Raw genomic sequence first — 15,287 nt, forward strand, 5'->3', positions numbered from 1 at the left:
AAATCATTATACAACACTGTTATGATTGTCAGGCTTGTAACTGCAGAGCAAAGTTTTCTACAGTAATGATAGCAATTCTTATTCTCTGTCATTCATTATATTTGTCTTTTAGCTTTCGCCTCTCCTATTCTCATTTATGGATTTGTATCTCTGTATTAGCCTGATATCTATCACTGACACCTCCCAGTTTTGCTGGCTACAGTTACACTTTTGCATTGCTGGCTTTTAAAGTAAAAAGCTTTGCAGTTGTATCCAAGTCTACCATTAAAATGTTGAAATAAAATTTAGAAACAGAAAAGACAGGAAACACTTTTGCTGCATGTCATGTCAGCAAGCTGGTTATTACACTCTCTAAAACGCTGTGTTGAAATCAAATTGCTGTGAAATTGAATCTGATATCAGTATGGAAATATCACTGTGCAATGCACAAATTCAGTTTTTAAAAGGGAAAATGAAGAGCTCATTTAATTGGATAAGGCAGTTCATGTAACCACACCTCTTGACAAAGTATTTATTGTAAAAGCACCATGTTTATGACTCTTTTGCTCTTTGCAAAGTCTCTGCATTCAATGGTCATGAAAATGCCAAGACTATACAGTATATAGATATATTTGCACTTGGGCCGTGATCACTAAAACAGGAGCCTTATTTTAAACTATGCATGCTGAGGAAATTTATCAATTAAATCATTCAGAGAATTAAAATATTGTAATTAGTTATTGTAATATTCATTTACTGATTTTTATGCGCAGCAATGCTTTACATAAATGTTACAAAACTACAAAAATGAAAACCACAGTTGGGTTTGCTTTTAATTTTTTTTACTTATATATATATATATATATATATATATATATATATATATATATATATATATATATATATATAATTTTTATTTATTTATTTATTTATTTATTTATTTATTCAACTTTTTGCTGTGGGTTACACCTGAGGTTTGCAGCGCATCTCGCAAACAGTAGCTATCAAATACACAATACAAAAATAATTACCAAACTTCAGCAAAGGCATAAACCTGGTGAGAAACAACACAAATGGTAGCTCGGCTTCTTTTCTCTCGGTGTGCCTGACTGCCTTGACTCACTCTCTTTGCTTGGTCAGTCAGTCGTCACTAGAGCATTATTTAGACATTGGTATGAGTCCTGAGGTTTTCTGTCTGAAGCTGATTGTTGTGGTGTTCAATAATACATGTGCTGCACACTCAATAAATCAGTGCTCTGAAAATGTCAAACATCTGACATTATTCAATGTGGCACTGTTTATATTGAAATGTCCGGGAAATTTTAAACTTCTCTGTTTTTGAGTATTTGGTAGTCGACACAGTGCTGTATATTTTACTTCAATTCACTCACGTTAAATAAATTAGGTATTCAGTTTAGTTTTGAATATGACTAAACTTACAAAAATAAATATATACTTTTATATTTTTGCTTCTTTTTAACAATTTAATTTATTTTTACATTTTGAATATGTGAGGGATATAGAAGAGTATTTAATAATAGCAGATTTGGTCTCATGTATAAATACACTCACTCACTCACTTTTACACTACATTTAAATAAGATACATACATGTTCATGTACATGTGCATGCTATATCAACCTTTTCACTATCATTATTTGGCAAAAAAAATAAATTGACAAATTTCCCTGTGCACTTACTTACACTAAACTAGCATTGTGTCTTAAATTACATACTTATGTACTATTCATGCAGCCTTCAAAAGTACCAATGGTCTGTTCGCATACCAGTCTTCTTAGATTAGTGAATACTATTGAATGTAAGGTCATAGTTTTCAACTTGAGACACAGCCCATTACAACAAGCATGACAACGGCGGAAAGTTTTAAAGAGAGGTTGCTAAACATTTTACAGTTTGACTTGGAAACCAAACAGACAGGGATGTTTTGGTTCTGACATGCCATATAGTGAATGTTGCATTTAATCCTCCAGATGTACATAAGGTACAAGGCGAGTGTGTGAAAGATTTCGCATCAAATATAACCAGACACCTCTGCTTCTTGTGGGGCTGTATTACCATCCCGCCATGGATATTTTCCTACTGCAGTGCACCCCATGGTGTTTTATTCCTTATGCACCGACTGAATCTGGATCTGACATCAGAAAGAGATGCACTCTGTCAAACACAGCTCCAGACTTTTTGAAAATGTGTCATTAAATGCATGCTCACACTTTTTGCTTTAAAACAAATTTAAGTGGTTAAGGCTTGGGGTCTCAAAAATTCATAATGTCCATTTGGGGTTGTTTGTCCAAAAAGTAGTGGAACTCTTGTGTAAGAGTATGTGTAGTATGTATGCAAGTGTGTATTAGGTGTTACTACCATCCCCCATGCATGTAAATTAGCTGTTATTATAGAAACAATAACATTAACAATATTAACAAGAATAACATGCTGCTGTTAGCGAAAAGCAATCAACACTTCTTACCAGTCATATTCAAGAATTTAACAGCTGGAGTATAATAATCATCAATGGTTTATACTTATTGGGCAGGGAAGGTTTGGAAAGTGTGATTTAGTTGTAATAGACAGCATGACATAAGGCTGTAGGTTTACGTGCACTTTCTCAGTACACTAAGACTGGCTAGAGGAAGAAAATTCAGGAATTCAAAAATGTTTCAACAAAGATACAATGACTTTTAATCTCCAGAGCCATTTAATAAATACCTTGCCTGAATAACAGAAATTTGTAACGCTGTGCACACACAAACTGCACAAATTTAGTGGGTTGGGTTAAATTAACCGAGTTGACATTGTGTCACATTTTCTGCACTGTTAAGATTTCATTACTTCATCAACCTCCAGTACTTCATGTCCTTCAGAACTGGTGCCACTCAGCCCAGCTGCCTTCTGGAGAAATTCATCATCATAGAGTCTCTGCTCTGACATGAATGCCAGGGATATAATGAAAGCACTTGATCAAGTCTCGGAGGGGGTCGAAATGGGTTCAGTTGGCACTTCTTTATTTTTTCAGCATAATTATCAACTTGGCTTCATCTGAGGCATGGCTATGAATGGCTCAGAGTGTCGAACGCAAACTGATGCAACAGCTCAGCAACAGGAACCTTACTGGGATGTTCAGAAATCGTTGTCAATGAGTTGAATGTTTTTTTTTTAATTCTCTGAAATTGTCAAGGAGAGCAGACCTATGGGCCATAATCAACCCAGTACTACAAAGATACTACCAGAGCAGTGTGTTGCAAAATTCACTGCTGCATAGCTTACGGATTAGTGCAAAATAGGCTGTAAGTTACCCAAGTGATGTGATGACCAGTAACCGAAGTACACCTCATATACTTTACTGCATTCACAATATTTAATAACATGAAGTACTTAAAATAGCACTTATTGAGAAAAAAAATCGTGCATTGTCTTGTGTGTTTTTCACATTATACTACTTCCCCAACAGGGTTTTTAGACTTTTTAGTCTCCAATCTAGTGAACCAGTATTCAGATGTACTGTATTTATTTACAGGTACATCTCAAAAAATTAGAATATAGTGGAAAGTTCTTTTTTTTTTCCATAACTTAATACAAAAAGTGGAACTTTCATATATTCTAGATTCATTACACATAAAGTGAATTATTTCAAGCCTTTTTTTGTTTTAATCTTGATTATGTCTTACAGCTCATGGGGAAAAAAACAGTATCTCAAAATATTAGAATAAAGAATTTATAATACAAAAATGTCGTTCTTCTGAAAAGTATGTTAATTTATGCCCTAATACTCGGTCGAGGTTTTAATCATTTTGTAGGAATTACTGCATGAATGTGGCGTGGCATGGAGGCAATCTGCAAGTGGCACTGCTGAGGTGTTATGGAAGCCCAGGTTGCTTTGATAGTGGCCTTCAGCTCATCTGTATTGTTCGGTCTGGTGTCTCTCATAAATTCTCTATGGGGTTCAGGTCAGGCGAGTTGGCTGGACAATCAAGCACAGTAATACCACGGTCAGAAAACCAGTTACTAGTAGTTTTGGCACTGTGGACAGGTGCCAAGTCCTGCTGGAAAAGGACATCAGCATCTCCATAAAGCTTGTCAGCAGATGGAAGCAGGAAGTGCTCTAAAATCTCCTCATAGACGTTGCATTGACTCTCGACTTGAGAAAGCACAGTGGACCAACACCAGCAGATGACATGGCACCCAAATCATCACTGACTGTGGGAACTTCACAGTGGACTTCAAGCAACTTGGATTCTGTGTCTCTCCACTCTTCCTCCAGACTCTGGGACCTTGATTTCCAAATGAAATGCAAAATTTACTTTCATCTGAAAAGAGGACTTTGGATGACTGAGCAACAGTGTTTTTAGTAAAAAGGTGTTTTGAGTTAATTAGCTGATTAGATCTCTTCTCAGGTCGACATTCTGTATTACAAATTCGTTATTCTAATATTTTTGAGATACTGGATTTTTCCAGTTTCTCATGTCCATGAGCTGTAAGCCATAATCATTGAGATTTTTAAAAAAATTTAATATTTCACTTTATGTGTAATCAATCTAGAATATATGAAAGCTCCACTTTTTGAATTAAATTACATAATACATATAATTATTATTAAATGTATTATTATATAATTATAATTACATAAAAAACGAACTTTTCCACAATATTCAAATTTTTTGAGATGCACCTATATATAGACTTATATAGACTAAGTGGCTCTGGATAAAGGCATCTGCCAAATTCCATAAATGTAAATGTAATGTAAATGTAAACAGTAGTTCACCTCACCCTTACAATTTCAGTATGGATTTTTGCATCAGTGCATTCCCATGATAATAATAAATCACTTGTGTGCTTTCAAGTATGCTCAGCCATTGTTCTTCACCAGTCATATCCTGAAACCATGGAGATCTATTTTTAAATTGAACTAAAAGATCAATCTTCAAGCTTCATGCTTCCCCAGTGTCTCTTCACTATAAATCTCAAATGAGAACACGTCAAACATGGAGAAAACATCACACGAATATACAGTCAGCTCCAGACTTATTGATATTCATAGAAATGAAAAAAAAAAAGTAAATATTAAATAAAGATCATGTGCAGTGAGTGAGTGAAATTTTGAATTTAAACATATAGGGATGTGCTATAGTTTTAACACACACGCACACACACACACACGTTTCCATGTTTTATGGGGAATTTCCATAATTATGTTTATACTGTACAAACTGTAGTTTCTATCCCCTAAACCTATCCAATCACTTAAAAATCACATAAATGCTGAAAGAAAACTCCTAAATGTTAACTCACTGAACACTGACAGCGGTAGCCTACTGCCCCACATTAGCTAAACATCTGTATACTGTAACTTACACACTGCACATTATATGTGTGTATTACTAGCACAGATGTAAGCGTAATGATTGTTATGTTAAATTGCAAACCGATCTCTCTAATCTGATGAACTGGTAGTGTAATGGTAGGATAGGGATATGTATGGTTATATTTGGTAATACAGAGAGTACCGTATATACTGTTAGCGAGATGCGTAGCTAATAGGGACAATGCAGTGATGAATATAAAAGTGGTTGTTTAATAAAAGGAACTAAACGGAGCCACGCTTGTATTGCCTCATTTATATGTGCCGTCCTAACATTACAGGTAGCCTACTGGTGTCACGCAGTGTCACGTAACTGAACGTAATGGAGGTTAGGATGGATGCAAATGCAGATAAGAGTTTATTTAAAGAGAGGCAGGCAGAGACAAATTCAAAACATGAGACAATAGAGTGGTCAAAATACAGGCAATAGGTCAGGCGATCAGCAAATAGGCATAAACGAGGCAAAACAGGAATCAAGAACAAAGGCGAGAACAAGATCAAAACTAGGACACAAAACATGATGAACAAACTGAACAAACTACCACGGCGTGGTAAACTGAAACTCATGTAATACTTCGCAAAGAGTGAATGCATTGAAGTCCTTTTAAACTGTGGTTGTGAATGTGCTGTGAATTGGATGCAGGTGTGCGTGATTAGAATGAAGGTGAGTGTTCTGGGAATTGCGTTCCATGGTGGCCATGTTTGTAGGCCATGTCAGCAGACTCTGGCATGATCAGAACTTGTTCGGCCATGTCAGCAGACTCGGGCGTGAGCAGAACTTGATTGTCCATGTCGGCAGACTCGGGCGTGAACAGAACTTGGTTGGCCGTCTCTTCGACATCAGACTGGAATTTGCCGTGGGAGGTCACCTCGTCGACCTCAGACTGGAACTTGGCGTGGGAGGTTGCTTCATCGACCTCAGACTGGAACATGGCTGGTCGATGAGGTCTCGTGCTGAAACATGGGTCTCGTGCTGTAGCTCTGAGGAGGAGGTCGCCATGTTGACCTCCAACTGGGGCTCTGGAGCTGCAGTCACCACACTGACCTCAGATGAGTGTTCAGCCGGTGAGGCCACCTCATAGGTCTCATACTGGAACTCTGGGGAGGATGTCACCATGCTGACCTCTGACTGGAGCTCGGCAGATGAGACCACCTCGTGGGTCTCAGGTTGGAGCTCTGGAGATGAGGTCGCCATGTTGACCTCCGGCTGGAGCACTGCAGGTGAGACCACCTCGTGGGTCTCAGGTTGGAGCTCTGGAGATGAGGTCACCATGTTGATCACTGGCTGGAGCTCTGCAGCTGAGACCACCTCATGGGTCTCAGGTTGGAGCTCTGGAGATGAGGTTGCCCTGTTGACCTCCAGCTGGCGCTCTGCAGGTGAGACCACCTCGTGGGTCTCAGGTTGGAGCTCTGGTGTGGGGGACACCCTCTTTGCCTACATATAACAGATGGTGAACGGCAGGGCAGGTTTATCTGCCAGGCTGACCTCCCCAAAAGATGTTCCAGGTCGGCCTTAGATTCTGGACTCCCGAACGCTGTCACAAGTATTCCCACAAATTGGGTTATATTCCCAAGTTCCCAGGCTCCTTTGGCCACTAGGAGCCACACCCACTGGCAGGCGGGTCCAAAGAACTGGGACCACATGAACTTGAGCCATCGCTTCTCTACTGGCATAGGGTCTGCTAGGCTAGCAAAATAAATCTGGCAGTCTACAAGAAAATATTCAGGATGGCCAAAAAATCCATCATAAGGATCTGGGAACTCCATGGCAGTCCATTGAAAGAAACTGGATCGAATCCAAGGCTGGCACAGTTTCCTTGATTTCCCTGGCATGATGTCTCCTCTGTCTTCCTGCTGCATCCATGGTAAGGCGAAGTATTCTGTCATGTAATGTCACGTAACTGAACGTGGGACAGATGCAAATTCAGATAAGAGTTTATTTAAACAGAGACTGGTTGACAAATCCAAAACATGAGACAATAGTATGATCAAAAAACAAGCAAAACAGGAATCGAGAACGAGGGCGAGAACGAGGGCGAGAACAAAACTAGATCAAACTAGGACACAAACCATGATGACCAACGGCTTGTTAAACGGAAACTCACATAATACTTCGCAAAGAGTGAATGCATTGAAATTCCTTTTAAACTGTGGTTGTGAATGTGCTGTGAATTGGATGCAGGTGTGCGTGATTAGAATGAAGGTGAGTGTTCTGGGAATTGCGGTCCATGGGGGCCATGTTTGTAGGCCGTACTGCAGGATAGTCACTGATTTGCTGTGATATGGATATTAGAGAATTATTAACTCACGCAGCATCTCATAAAAGTTATTCAGCAAACAAACCTGATGCTAAACCTTAAATACTTACTTCAAATATAATGTTTTCTTATTCTACGGTATCCTACAACCATATTCTCTTGTCCTTGGCTTGTCCTTGATTTGAAAATTGCACACGCAGCCGGTGAAATGATGTGTCAATCAGCATCAGCAACTGCCAGTAGCGAATAAAATGTTGGGGTGGCACCCGGAGTGGCCAATCGGATGTCAGGCTCGGACACTGGCTTCAATGGAAATAACGCTGCCATTCAAATCGAACCTTGCCTCTAATTTGGATGTAATCAATTTCCTCTTTGTAAACAGGGTTGCATTAACAGGATCCAATAGCTTATTTGGAATCAAAAAAGAGCAGACACATAGGGAAGGAAAACACATCAAGGCTTATCAAAATATAATGAACAGTGTTGTCTTTGCGGAACAGGTTTGGACATTGTAGCAGGCTGATGTACAAGGAATACATAGAGTAAAACCATGCCAAGCAATCTGATTGTGCGGCTAGAACACAGCAGTATTCATTTAGCCTTTTGTGTGAGTGTGTGTGTGTGTGTGTGTGTGTGTGTGTGTGTCTGTGGCAATGGCAGTGCCAATTTCCATCTGAAAGCTTCATCAATGTATCTTTTGGAGAAGGATCTGTTACCTCATAGTGGAATGAGTTTTCGTATGTAACAAAAAAAGATGAAATCAGGGTGTAGGACCCACTGGTCTCAAATCAGCATAAACAGGACACATCATCAATCCAGAGCAATGGAACCAAGAGCCATTTGCACACTGGATCATTGCAGTAATTGAGGCAAGTTTGAACTGATTGGATTTAGTTCATTAGTTTGGGATCATTAGATCCTCATAAGAGAGGACTTCCATGTTTCTCTGGATCTTAATTAAATTCTCTGTGGTACAAAAAAGAAACCTGGTATGAGAGCAGAGATCAGACCTCATTGCTGACAACACAGCACAAAGGGGACCTACACAATATTAGGCAGGTGATTCTAATGTTATGGCTGATAGTTATTTTCCCCTATTGTTTTCCATTGCTCAGCTTTCATTAATGTTCAAGGATTGTTTTTGTGACCAAGATTTCAGGGCCTTCAAAATTTGACTGAATGCATTTTTTCCACATGCATTGACTGTGCATCCACCTCCACCACTATCTGCACTACCAAATCATAATCCACAATCCAATGCAGCAAGTGAAATCCTCCTTAAATAAATATTTTAATTGAAATATTTACTGTAAATAATGAGCAGCAGGGGTATGTGAGCATAGATTTTGGTGGGAGAGGACGGCATTAATAATGACAAAGCTTCAAATGAAACCATCCCATTTGACCTGTGCTATAGGCTATGATGCAATAGTAACCCAGTAACAGGCAATTGAGAGTCAACATGCAGTCATCCATCATACGATCTAGCAGCACATTTTTAGTAGCTTTAGACCTACCTTTGTTCAACTGTGTTCCAAACACCAGGTGTGTTTTCTGACACAGTTAGTGAGGCACACCCAGAAGAAGTAAATTATTAACTAGGGTTGCCAGATTTCAGCAAAATTTCAAGCCCGACTACTATTTTAAAAACCACACAAAAGACCTGAAAATAGCCCTGAAATTACCTGGAAATTAGGGCACTGGACAAGGAAGACATAGTTTTCTTCTTTTTTGTGTGGGAAACCTTGTGATTAAATGTCCTGTCGGCTTCTCTTGCTCTACTGAAATTGTTGACAGAGCGAGCATGGGGCAGTGTCATTCCTGTCCCAATGGGCCTCTATTAGTGCTTGTTGCAGTTCCCTTTTTTTGACCAATAGGTACAATAGTAACTATAGAGCAAATGTGGCAGTGAGCTCACTGCATAATATTTGAATTCTCGGATTATGTTCATTAAAAAATCTTTGTTATAATATTTGTGATCCCATGATTTAACTTACAGAATAATGGCAGTTTACTACTTCAGTTTTTTCAAACTTTCAGTTTGTAACTTGTACTGGAATTTAGTGCATTCTGTTCGAGTGTTCATGACAGAAGTAACAATTTCAGAGTGACAAAACTCACAAAATTTAGTTTGTTTTATGTTTTATTTCCCTTGTATATCTACACCTGCCTCCTCCGGTATTTTTTTCATTAGATAACTCAGATAATTCGCTACTCTTTGACTAGCTGAGATTAGGCTAGTCCCAGTAATGCAATTACTAGTTTAAATTTAGCTGTTTCTGTAGTTCACATCTTGATCGATCACTATTAGTTTTGGTAGCTTAATATCAACCCCAGCAGCTAAATTAAGTCTTTAAATTATTGGATTGGCAATTTTGGTCAACATTTATTGTATTCTCATTTTTAAATATGGCTTTTAATGTTAAAACAGTGATGGTAGGTATGTAGATCAGCAGTTAGCATAGTATATTAAATTGAACACTAACAATATATTTACACAGATGTAGGATATACCATAAAGCATCGAAATATAGAAGAATTCTTCAGCAAAAGAGCAGTACACTCTGAGGCAGGTGATGATGAGACAGTTAGGATGGAGGACCAACAGCAAGAGACAAGCAAAGCAAGGAACAGCCAGACAGGCAGGAGCTTGATGAGTCAGCTGCTCGCACAGACTGTGACCCGTCAGGAAGGACTGAGTGCTGTGCAGCACTCACTAAAAATGGCATAACTGGTAAACTGTCCTGAAAGTGTTTAGATTTTTAGATATTGAATTTGCTAATCCATTTCATTTGTAAATTAATATTATAAGTGAAATGGGAAGATTTTCTTAGCCTTATTTATACAATACATAAGCATCCAGTGAATCAAGTAATGAATGTTAATGATCATAAACTTAATGAATTGCACTGCTAATAGTGCTTTTTGCTTTGTCATAGATATATCCAAATCAAGAGCAGAATCAAAGTCCAAAACAGCCCCAAGTAAAGCTCTTTCCAAGAACGATTCAGGGGATAGAAGACATGATTTTAAAGCAGAATGGTATAACACTCATAATTGGCTAGAATACTCTCAGAGTAAAGATCAAGTCCAGAGTTAAGCATACATGTTTCATTTGTTTGAAATTCATTTGCACACAGAATAAACATTTCAAGAATTTGCAGTTGACTTGTGGAGTCACTTTTGTCTATTTAGCTTAAACTCCCTGAATAGTAATACTAAAGTTTCGAAGACTATAACTTTATATACTCCCAGTGTTAATGATAATGCCCAAAACTTTACAGTCTTTGTAGTGTGCCACCTTAAGGTTTTTACTGCCCCCATCTGGCTACCCCATAAAAAACTCCTTGAACAAAGTCTTGGATAGCTTGAACAAAGCCTTTAACCACTAGCTTAGCTCTATGCTTTGATTAAATTCTACCTCATTTGTAAGTCATGTCTGATAAAAGCATTGGCCAAATGCAGGGTGTCTGATAAATGTACACCGCATACATAGGTGACTATGTTTGCCAGCACCACATCAGTTGTGCCTTCGACAGTGGGTGTTCGTGAACGTCCGAATTTGTTAATAAGTTTGTCAACAGTGTCATGTGTGATATGTTTGCCATGTTTCATGTTAAAGTCCATTGCAACCTTGTGACAACTTCCCGATCCAGCCATGAGAATGATTTCAATATGTGTGTATTTTATTAAAGGCATTCTTAAGGCTATCTGAAAAATAATATGATATAAACTAAATATGAAAAATTTTAAGACATTTTGATAAAAACTGTTCATTTCCCCTACGGATAAAGACCTTTGGGACTCACTGTAGATAAATGTAGTATATTCCTAGTTTACTAGTGCTTTTTAATGGTCTCATATAGTCTGCGATTTGGGACAGTCTAAAGACATTTAAACTATTTCCTCAAATACGGATATAGAAGGATATTTGAAGTATGATTTGTAATTCTGAGTTGTCTTTTAAATTATAATGAGACTTTATTGGTCACATATACATTACAGCACAGTGAAACTTTTTTTCTTTGCATTTCCCAGCTTGTTAGGAAGTAGGGGTCAGAGCGCAGGGTCAGCCATGATACATCACCCCTGGAGCAGAGATGGTTAAGGGCCTTGCTCAAGGGCCCAACAGTGGCAGCTTGGCAGTGCTGGGGCTTGAACCCCTGACCTTTCAATCAGTAACCCAGACCCTTAACTGTCAAGCCACCAATGCCCCTAAATTATGTATCTGTCCATGACATCTCAAATGTACGTTTAGATCCCTAGTGAGCAAGCCAGAGGCAACAGAAGCACTGGAAAAACTCCCTAAGATGGCATGAGGAAGAAACCTTGAAAGGAACCAGACTCTTTTGGGTGGCACTGGACATTGGGTTAATGTATCATTACTTTTCTACAGCTGCATACTGTAAAGTCGAACAATACTAAGTGTGTTGAAAGGATGTTCAGGATGAGCTTCACATTCTATATGATTGCAACAACAGTTCTTATGTCCAAATCTATAGTATCCAGACAGGAGTATATATTGAAGAATGGGTGAGACTTATTGTCTTATTATTGTAACGCTTCTAAAGCTAAGTCAGAATATTTCATTCACACTCAACACAAACAGTCAAATAAGTGACAAATAACTCAGCAAGACCTGACAGGGCACTCTCAATACTGATCTCAATCAGTAAATTAGCGGAAACCTTGAAGGGATTGAGATCTCTTCTAGTGGAAATATATCGTCTTAGACAATCAATAGTAGAGCCCATTTCTTAGTGCTTAAGATGCTGTTTACTTCACTGAACATTTCAAACTAAAATATCTAATGCCTGCAAGGGTTTTGCCACAGGGGAAGAGATGTCTGCATCTCACTGCCTTTAAAACTAAATACTGCTGCATTATTTATAACTCAATATAGCTTGTAGTGGGGGAAAAAAGGTAATGTGAGTAAAATATATGTGAGAGAATCATTGCCTGTTTCAGAAAATATTGCAGGTTTGCCAGAATTGCCAGCAGCCAGAACATTAATCTATTGACACTGCTATATCCCTAATGCTGAGGAGTGGATAAACACTTCCAATGTTAAACACCTAACAATTATTCAAAAATCAAGATACAAGGTTTATTCAGTTTATTTAAAGCACCAGCAATTTGTATGGTTGTGTCTGTAATGGTCAGAAGGCAGAAACTGGATTTCTTATTTTAAAGCCAGTGGATTAAAAAATCATTTCATTTCATAAAATGTGTTTTCTACAATGAAACATGTGGCAGGAAAGTTTTATTATGTCCCATCAGAGGATGGGAGTGTGAGCATGTAGGGTTAGTGTTTGCAGTTGGCATATTCATATAATATGGCTACTTTTTGACTTAGAGTTTAGAGTAGTCTGTGACTGTTAAATCAAGTAATTATTTCATATATTTAAGCAATATCTGCACAATATCGCCTTGCGGGCTCGTGCCTGTGGTGGATCACAGCCATGCCGATATTCTGTATAACTGCACGATATTGGAATAATATCAATTATGTGACATTTCTGACACAATATAGCCTGCTCCGCTAGCAGAAATACAACCCCAATTCTGAAAAAGTTGGGACAGTATGGAAAATGCTAATAAAACAAAGAGGAGTGATTTGTAAATGTACTTTGACTTGTATTTAAACAAAAAGTGTATAAAGACAAGGTATTTGATGTTTTACCCAATCAACTGCATAGTTGGTTTTTTTAAGGTAAACATTCATTTTGAAATTGATGCAAAAAGTTGGGACAGGGGTAATTTAGGACTAATAGCGATGTGACAAGTTGAAATAAGAAGGTGATGTGAAACAGGTGAGGCAATCGTCTAATCATAGTATATAAGGAACCTCCAAAAAAGGCCTAGGGCAAGGATGGGTTGAGGCTCACTAATCTGCCAACAGACACATCATCAAATAATCCAACACTTTGAGAACAACGTTCCCCAAAGACAAATCGGGAGGATTTTGGGCATTTCACCTTCTACAGTGCACAATGTAATTAAAAGATTCAAGGAATTCGGTCAAATCTTGGTGCGTATTGGGCAAGGTTGAAAACCACTTCTGAATGTGCGTGATCTCCGATCCCTCAGACGTCACTGTCTTAAAAACAGTCATGAGTCTGTAATAGAGATCCTGACATGGGCTCGGGAATACTTTGGTAAACCTTTGTCAGTCAACACCATTCGCCGCTGCATCCACAGATGCAAGTTAAGGCTTCACTATGCAAAGCAGAAGCCATACATCAACACTGTCCAGAAGCTCCGCCCACTTCTCTGAGATGAACAGTAGCACAGTGGAATCATGTTTTGTGATATGACAAGTCAACATTTCAAATAGTTTTTGGACTAAACAGCCATGGACCATCCAAGCTGTTATCAGCATCAGGTCCAAAAGCCAGCGTCTGTTATGGTATGGGGGTGTGTCAGTGCCCATGGCATGGGTAACTTGCACATCTGTGAGTGCATCATTAATGCAGAAAGATATGTACACATTTTGGAGCAGCATATGCTGCCATCCAGAGCAGGGCAACTGCAAACCACATTCTGCCAGGATTACAAGCACATGGTTGCGTAATCAGAGAGTGCGGGTGCTAGCATGACCTGCCTGCAGTCCTGACCTGTGGCGCATTATGAAGCACAAAATAAGGCAACGAAAGCCCCGTACAGTAGCATAATGGATGAATGGCCGGAAATTACGCTTGCTAAACTTAACCAACTGGTGTCTTCAGTGCCTAAACGCTTAATAAGCCTTATTAAAAGAAAAGGTGATGTTACACAGTGATAAACAGTCAACTGTCCCAACTTTTTTGGAGTGTGTTGCAGTCATCAGATTTGAAATGAGTGTATATTTTTAAAAAATAAATTAAATTCACAAAGTAAAACATCAAATAATGTGTTTTCAATATAGTACAGGGTGAATTGATTTTTCAGATGACTCTTTTGGGGGTTTTTTTGGGTTTTTTTTGCATTTTCCATACTGTCCCAACTTTTTCAGAATTGGGGTTGTAGGTCCCAAAGCAGCCATACACACTTTATAGCACGTCAGCTAGCTGGCTAGCTAGCTCACACTGATTTGTGCATTCCCGTTAAAGGTGCATCCAGTAAAAATTCCGTCCCTTCTTCCTTTTCATCTTCAACATTTAACCCAAAAGTTATATTCCTGAAAACTATCATTTGCCATGTCTGCTGATGATGTCACTAAAACTACTATAGTAGCCATTTTGAACTAGACAGTATCATTTTACATGGCGAACACAGACGAGAGGAGTGATACACACAGTGAAATGTCCCAGTGCGGTTATAGGAAATATAAGCACACTTGGAATGCCACTCAACCAATCAAATTAGTGGACCAGAAATAACTGTTGTATAAAATAAATATAATCATTAAAACAAGTTTCACTCAACTTTAAGACCTAATGTAATCTTTAAAACAGAATCTAAATTAAATCATTATAACTACATTATACCTAAACGACATCTAAATTGAAATCATATCAGGGCATTTGTGATGTCAGTGCAATATAATTAAGAAACTCCCTAATTGAGTGGGAAGGAGTCCAAGCTGGCAACATCGTAGGCTGTAGGCTACACTCTGTATAGCATATTTGCAGAATCCTCTATAACCCTCAGCTTACATTATAATTGCTCATTTTCCTCCCCATGAAACAAAT

Source organism: Ictalurus furcatus, chromosome 13 (assembly GCF_023375685.1).
Source record: "Ictalurus furcatus strain D&B chromosome 13, Billie_1.0, whole genome shotgun sequence".
Taxonomy (NCBI): Eukaryota; Metazoa; Chordata; class Actinopteri; order Siluriformes; family Ictaluridae; genus Ictalurus; species Ictalurus furcatus.